We start from the raw sequence: 7,960 nt of genomic DNA, 5'->3' as shown, positions 1-7,960 counted from the left end.
ACCACATGCCCAAGCCCTTGGGATGGGCTCCTTGGGGCGCGGGAAGGCCTCTCCTGCTCGGCTGGGTCCTGGACCCCAGACCGGGTGCTGGGGTCCCTCCCGGGTCCCAGAGCAGACCATCCCGCTCTGGGGTCCGTGCTCCAGCCTGCCACACTGCCAAATTCACGGGACAGGGTCCATCAGGCCCAGAGATGCTTCCCTTGCTTGGCCAGGTTCAGAAGCTCAGACCGGGGCCCCAGCGGACGCCAGGGTGGGGTCTCCACATCCTGGTCGCCGTCCTCTGGCCAACCACATTGCCAAGCCCCTGGGACAGGCTCACGCGGGCCGGTAAGGCCTCCCCTGCTCAGCCGGGTCGAGCTCTGACTGGACCCCTACCGGGCCCAGGCAGGACCTCCCGCCTTGGGCTCTGTCCTCTGCCCTGCCATGGGCATGAGACGTAGGTCCATGAGGCCCAGGTAGTCTTCCCCTGCGTGGCTGGGTTCAGAAGCTCTGAGCCCCTGAGGGCCCTGGCGTAGGGCCCGCCCATCATGGGCTCTGTCCTCGTGCCCACCTTGTGACAAAGTGCCCAGGATGCAGTCCGGTGGGTCCAGGGATGCCTCCCCTCCTCGGCTGGGCCCAGGAACTCTGCCTGGGCCCCAGAGCCCTGCGGGGCCCCAGGGCAGCCACTCCCACCCTGGGCTCTGGCCTGTCGCACTGCCAAGGGCCGGGAAAACCTTCCCCACTTTGCCTGCATGCTGAGGTGCCTGCAGACCCTGGGACGCCGCCCCGTCAGGGGCCTCCTCGCAGCCCCATGCCTGAGGCCTGGGTGGGGCTCCGAGGTCCCAGGCCGCAGAGTCCCTGTCCCCTCCAGGAACACATGGAAGCCCTTTTGTTGAGGCACAGCGTGACCAGATGGCCATTCTTCGAACCCAGCCATCTGGTTGCGTCGAGCTCTTTGGCCATCTGTCCATGTGCAATGCTTTCCAATGGCGCTATCAGATGGAAAGCTGCCCTGGAAGTCCCGATGGAGCCTTATTTGCTTCCCTGATCCCAGCCAGGGCTCCAGGAGGCTGGGCACATTCGCGCCTTCGGTCTCCTCTGTCACTTGGTGCGCACGGATTAAAAGAAAGGGGGATATTTTTCTCCGGATTACTAGGGCGAGGGTACCTCAGACCCCCTTGAGGTCCTACTATTCTGAGCTGGGCAGAGTCAGGGCTCGGGGCCACCCACCGGGCTCCCAGGAGCCCGGATCTGCTCCTACCTCCCAGCCCTGCCTGATGGGCCTTTCCTCCGAGCCTGCCCTCCCTGAGAGCAGGCTGGGACATGAAGTGGACATCCCAGCTGCCCTTGAAGTTCCGATGAGGGCTCAGTTGCTTTCTTAAGCCCTGGCAGGACTCTAGTAGGTTGAGTGCATTTGTGCTGATGGTTTCTACAGTCCCTCGGTGTGCATGGAATACAAGTAAGGGTCGTAGCCTTCCTCTGGCTTAATAGGGATAGGGTACTTCAGACCCTCTTGTGGTCCAGCGGTTCTCAGCTGGGTGCTACCAGGGCCCAGGCAGCTGGGGCCTCCAGGGGCCTGGGTTGACGCCTGCCTCCCAGACCTGCCCGATGGGTCTTTTCACTGAGCCTGCCTTCCCTGAGAGCAGGCATGAAGCTGCCATCCCAGCTGTCCTGTAAGTGATCATTGGATTCCATAAGCCCAGGCAGGACCCTAGGAGGTTGGGTGTGTTTGTGCCAGTGGTCCCCTCTGTCCCCCAGTGCGCACAGATTACGAGAAAGGCGGGTAGCCTTCCACCGGATTACTAGGAACTGGGTACTCCTACTCTGGACCCCTTGGGGTCTGGCGGTTCGTAGCCAGTGACCAGCCGGCCCAGGGCCAGCCCACCTTCATCCTGGGCTCCATCCTTGGACTCCTGCGTACCAGACCACCTGGGACAGGGTTCCGTGGGCCTTAGGAGGCTTCCCCTGCTTGCCGGATCCAGGAGCTCCAACTGGGGCCCCAGCAGGCCACAGAGTGAGTACCCCCCATCCTGGGCTCAGTCCTTTGGTCACCGGGTTGGAGGCCCGACGGGGCTTCCCTCGCAACCCCATGCCTGAGACCTAGGTGGGGCCCTGAGCCTCTGGCCCGCAGAGCCCCGTCCCCTCCAAGGACAAGCGGTATCCCTGTTCGTTAAGGCACAGCACGACCAGATGGCCGTTCTTCTAACCCGGCCTTCTAGTCGCGCTCAATGCTTTCCAATGGCACTGCCAGATGGTCGAACTGCCCTGGAAGTCCCAATGGGGGCTCATTTGCTTCCCCTTAGACTTAGTCTTGGGGAATAAATCCAACATGCATAGTCCTGGAGTATCAGAGACATTTTGTTCTGCAGTACCCTTTCAAACCTGTATCAGGCTTGCCATGTCTCAGGCCTGCCATTTTACGGCCTGTGTGTGCAGTTTACTTCCACTTCGACTTGGTATTTAAAACTACTTGCCAAGCCTTAAACTCCCCTTTTATTACACATACGTCACCCCTGAGGTAGGCCCTAGGTAGCCCATAGGGCAGGGTGCTGTGTAAGTAAAAGGTAGGACATGTACTTAAGTTTTGCATGTCCTGGTAGTGACAAACAGCTAAATTGGCTTTTCACTACTGGAAGGCCCACTCCTCTCATAGGTTTTACTTTTAAGATGAAATTCCTGTACGAAAGGAGTGGCTGCATCATGTTTTATATCTTTGGAATGATAATGATACATCCTATTTAATGGTAAAGTTTAATTTAGCGTTACTATTTTAGAAATGCCACTTTTAGAAAGTGAAAGACGCACAATTGATGAACGGAATGCAGAACAAATCATAACATTCACCCCCAGTCAAGAGATCTGGGTTAAATCCATCATTCTTTTGCTCACCATGCCACCCCAGTTTAGACCTGGCCATATGGAAATCAGTCTTGACCCTGTGCCTCATGGGAACAGTCCAGCCCGAACTGCCAAGCCAGGTCCTCACTGGACCGGAAACAAGCATCCTAGGACTGGTTTCGGGGTTTCATCCCTCTTCAGCCAGGACAGCTTGATTAGAGTGGCACAGTGAGACGGGGACCCATGTCTGGGCATACCCGCCGCACTTAGGGCGAGGAAGCAAAAGACACACAATTGATGGATGGAATGCAGAACAAATCATAACATTCACCCCCAGTCAAGAGATCTGGGTTAAATCCATCATTCTTTTGCTCACCTGGAGTCAAGCTAACCTGGCAGATGAGGGCTGAAAGCCTAAAACCGGTTCTAGGATGCTTGTTTCCAGTCCAGGGAGGACCTGGTCTGGCAGTTCGGGCTGGACTGTTCCCATTGGGTGCAGGGTCAAGACTGATTTGCATATGGCTGGATCCAAACTGGAATGGCATGGTGAGCAAAAAAATGATGGATTTAGGCCCAGATCTCTGTACTGGGGTGATTGTATAACATTGTTCTGCATTCTGTTCCTCAATTGTTCTTTTTGCATTTGTCACCTTGAGTGGGATAGGTATGCCCAGACGTGGGTCCCGTGCTATCCATGCCACTGGAGTCATGCTATCCTGGCTGATGAGGGCTGAAAACCCGAAACCAGTCCTAGGATGCTTGTTTCCAGTCCAGGGAGGACGTGGCCTGGCAGTTCGGGCAGGACTGTTCCCATTGAGCGCAGGGTCAAGACTGATTTGCATATGGCTGGGTACAAACTGGAATGGCATGGTGAGCAAAAAAATGATGGATTTAGGCACAGATCTCTGTACTGGGGTGAATGTATGACATTGTTCTGCATTCTGTCCATCAATTGTTCTTTTTGCAATTGTCACCCCGAGTGGGACGGGTATGCCCAGACGTGGGTCCCGTGCTCTCCATGCCACTGGAGTCAAGCTATCCTGGCTGATGAGGGCTGAAAGCCCGAAACCGGTCCTAGGATGCCTGTTTCCAGTCCAGGGAGGACCTGGCCTGGCAGTTCAGGCTGGACTGTTCTCATTGTGCGCAGGGTCAAGACTGATTTGCACATGGGTGGGTCCAAACTGGAATGGCATGGTGAGATGGATTTAGGCCCAGATGTCTGTACTGGGGTGAGTGTATGACATTGTTCTGCATTCTGTCCATCAATTGTTCTTTTTGCACTTTTAGAAAGTGAACATTTCTCTGCTCTTACTGCTCTGTGTGCCTGCAGCTTGTCCACAATACATGCCTGGGGTGGGTAACAGCTACACTTTGTGCATTCCCTTGAGACAGCGACAAACACAAGAAGGGTAGGTGAGACAGAGAACTCATCTGCATTCTGATAGCTCTTCCTGGGCAGGAAGAGAGGGGGAGCTGACACTTACACCTGAATAGGCAGTGTCCTGTATGCCACACAAAGGGCTGATTAGCCCCTACTGACAATGTGGACCGAAGGCTGGGAAGAAAGGCCTGTGTGCACATCAAAGACCCTTCTTTAAAGCCACACCCACTTCAAATGCACAACTGGGTATACGTATTGGGGCTCTGACCCTACCAAGACAGTACACTACTGGACCTGAGAAGAACTCTGCCAGGAGTAAGGACTGTTGTACTACAAGGATTGCCACTCTGCTTGACTGCTGCTCTGTAAGAATTGCTTTTCTGCTTTGCTGTGCTGTCCTGTTGTCTGCTGACCTTTGCCCTGCTGAGGACAAGGACTGAACCTTTCTCACTTGAACCCAGAGTGACTCCAAGGGCATGGGGGCTTGCCCCTTGTTCTGAAGTCGCAGGGCCATCAAAGAGTTCCTTCAACCCTACAACAGCACCTGGTCTCTTACATCTGTTAGTCCTGTCCTACAAAGTGGTGCCAATCCAGTCCTAGGCCCTTGAAAGGTGATTTCTACTGTGCTGATCCATCGATGATTCGGCGACAGTCAGAACCAATGCATGCCCTTTGACACTGACACTGCTGCCGCTCGACCACATCGCTTGTACGGAAATGGCAGCACGATGACTACAGACTGCTCAGCTTGATGACAACACATCACCCGTATCGTAAAAGGGTTCATGGATGAAGCCTTTATCGACTGCGTGGATCGCAACTGACCCATCGCCTGCATCCACGGGATCAACGACGATGCTTCGCCTCCTCTGCTACTCGCATCGAGTCTTCGACATTTCCTCCATCCAAGGTATTTTTTCAGCGGAATCTGCATGAGTCCTGTAGCCAGCCTGCCCTCCATCGCTGTCGGTCTAAACTTTGAATTTACCCCGGTCTAGAACGATCAGATGTCCCCAGTTGACAGTTTGTGACTAAGCACTATAATTTGATTTAATCTTTCAAAATGTGTAATTCTGGTTCTCCTTATTGGATTTTTGTCATTGTGTTCTTATTTTACTCATAAAAAAATAAACTATTTTTCTAACCCTGTGGGGAGTAATTTTGTGGTGTTTTCATTGTGTTACTGTGTGAGTGTGTGTTGCACAAATACTTTACATATTGCCTCTCTAGATAAGCCTAACTGCTCAGTGCCAAGCTACCAAAGAGAGTGCCCAGGTTATCTTTTAGTGTGTATCTAATTTACTCTGACTAGAATAGTGGTTCTTGCTTGTACAGGGTGCATACTCTGACAACCAGAAAATCTATTTCTAACAAACACTTGGTAAAGCAAGGTCATAGCTTTATGCCTACCATCTATGCTGCATATAAATTGCGAACATTTGAGGACTAATGGTTCTATAACTGCAGTGTTCCAGTAGGTACCAATGGCCCTAAGCAACGCCGTGAAATGACCATGCAGTACTGCATAGTCTTGGCAAAGATCTCGGAAACCAACTATAGTCCTCCCTCATCAATGCCTCCCACTTCCGTGAGTCCCTTCGCTTCCCATAGCCAAAATGCCTGTCAGTTACCACTGTGAAGTAGTATTCTCAGTGAGGACAGTGAACATTACCATGCGTATTTGCGTCAAGTATGTGTGCTTAGCAATGCATATTTACAAGCAAATCGCAGAGTTATACTTAAACTGTTCTCTCAACTAGCCGAGTTTTTCGATAACAAATCTAGCAAGAGGCGCTATATCGCTCTCAGGTTTGGTTGTGGCTCCCGATCTACTTACTGCAGTTGTGCCGCCAGGTAATGAAGTTTAAAGTCTACAGTCATGGCCGAATTGGCCAGCCTGGCAATCCCCTGAGAGGCTGGAACCCAAGCAGGCTTGTTTTGACACTTGGAGGCCAGTTTCAGTTTCCAGGCATGGTGGTGCACGTTACGCGATCCAGCAGCAACTTGAAAGAGTTGCTCTGCTTCTAGCGCGCATAAGCTCATCTGCACATAGGGGCTGAATTTATCATTTTTGCTAGGACTGTTTTAAATTCCTAGTTTGGCCCTATCCAGGGTGGCCATCCTGACCTCATCCACGAAGAGTCTAAGCTTGGCCAAAGCTTTTCTACATCTGTAGCCTGGCAATACAACTCAACGAGCAGTATATCTGTTTCTCTAAACATCCCCTTGGATATACATATGGGGAGGGAACCAAAATAATATAATAATTTAGGCAATAGGATGATTTTACACAACACGATTCTTCCCATTACTGACATAGGAAGTGCTTTTCAAACTATATAGACTGTCTCATGGATGCCACTGCCATTCTAGTATACCTATTTAATAGTAATTCTTCAGTGCAGAAGACCCAAACCCCCTGTACTTCATAGTGGTTGGCTCCTGTCATAGCCCATCCCCAGCATGACCGCCCTCTCTCTATCTACAGGTCCTCTGACTAGATAACCGAGGGATTTAGCCAAACTTCCTCTTAATCCTTAGAGTGCTCCAAATAACCCCAAAGAGTCCATAGACCCTCGGATAGCCCAATCCTCTCCCCGAGATAAGGCAATGTATCATCCACAAACAGGGATGTATAATGAATGTTATTATTTATTTGGAGTCCTTGATAACTGTGTCCCGGTCTTAGTGTAGCCGCCAGCAGTTCCAGTGCAATGGCAAAAAGAACAGGGGACAGTGGACGGCCCTGTCTAGTACCTCTGTTGATCTTGCTACTTTCAGATTTCAGTCGACCTGCCATTACTCAGGCCGTCGGGTTTGTATACAGTAGTCTCATCCACCCCAGAAAGTCTCACCCCAGCTTCATAGCCCACATCACTGCACACAGTTCCTCTCATTAGAGAGAATCAAAGGCCTTTTCAAAGTCCAGTCATAGGAACAAGGCCCCAAGGACATCGCTAAAGACATGATTCAATACATGTATAAGTCGTCTGTAATTCATGCTGTGGGATGTAGTCCGCTTGATGCAGATGGATCAAAATGGATCAAGATGGATCAAAATGCTGACTTTGTGGAGGAGTCTGTTAGCCATTACCTTACTCATGATGTTTAACATCAACAGCAGTCTATTTGATGAGGACAACTTTGGGTCCTTATCTTTCTTGGGAATGTCAACTAAGACTCCCTCTTGCAATGATGGGGGCAGGCAATACTCCTCTCTCACTGCATTATAAATACTGTAGAGTTTAGACTCCAATATATCAACAAAGGCAACATAAAACTCTATGGGGACTCAATAAGTACCAGGGACCTTCCCTCAAGATAACTTTTTAATAACACCACGCACTTCCTGTTTCTGTACATCACCTCACCATCTTCTGGAGCATTTTTGCTTCCACTCCACCTCCCTCTGCCTCCAACGTCCACAAAGCAGCCATTTCCTTCGTGCCTCATAGAGATCACACTGTTGCCAGCTTGCTCTCCCTGTCCACCTGAGCCAACAGGCCACCCCCACTATGCTACGAATCCATTGACAATTCTGCTTTCGCTTTGTGAGGGTGCTCTGCTCTCTGTTCCTTACCTTCTGCATCATACTTGTTCAGCAGTTCCATCCTCCTGCAGAGCAAAGTAAAAAATATCCTTGTCCCGCACCTGTACTCTAGGATTCACTGGGTATAGTGGGGCACATTGGATTCCCAGCTCTCTCATCCTCTTTTTGATACCAATAACAAACGTCCTTTGTTTTTAGACTGCAGCTGTAAA

Source organism: Triturus cristatus, chromosome 2_1 (assembly GCF_964204655.1).
Source record: "Triturus cristatus chromosome 2_1, aTriCri1.1, whole genome shotgun sequence".
Lineage (NCBI taxonomy): Eukaryota > Metazoa > Chordata > Amphibia > Caudata > Salamandridae > Triturus > Triturus cristatus.
This window is presented reverse-complemented; position numbering follows the sequence as displayed.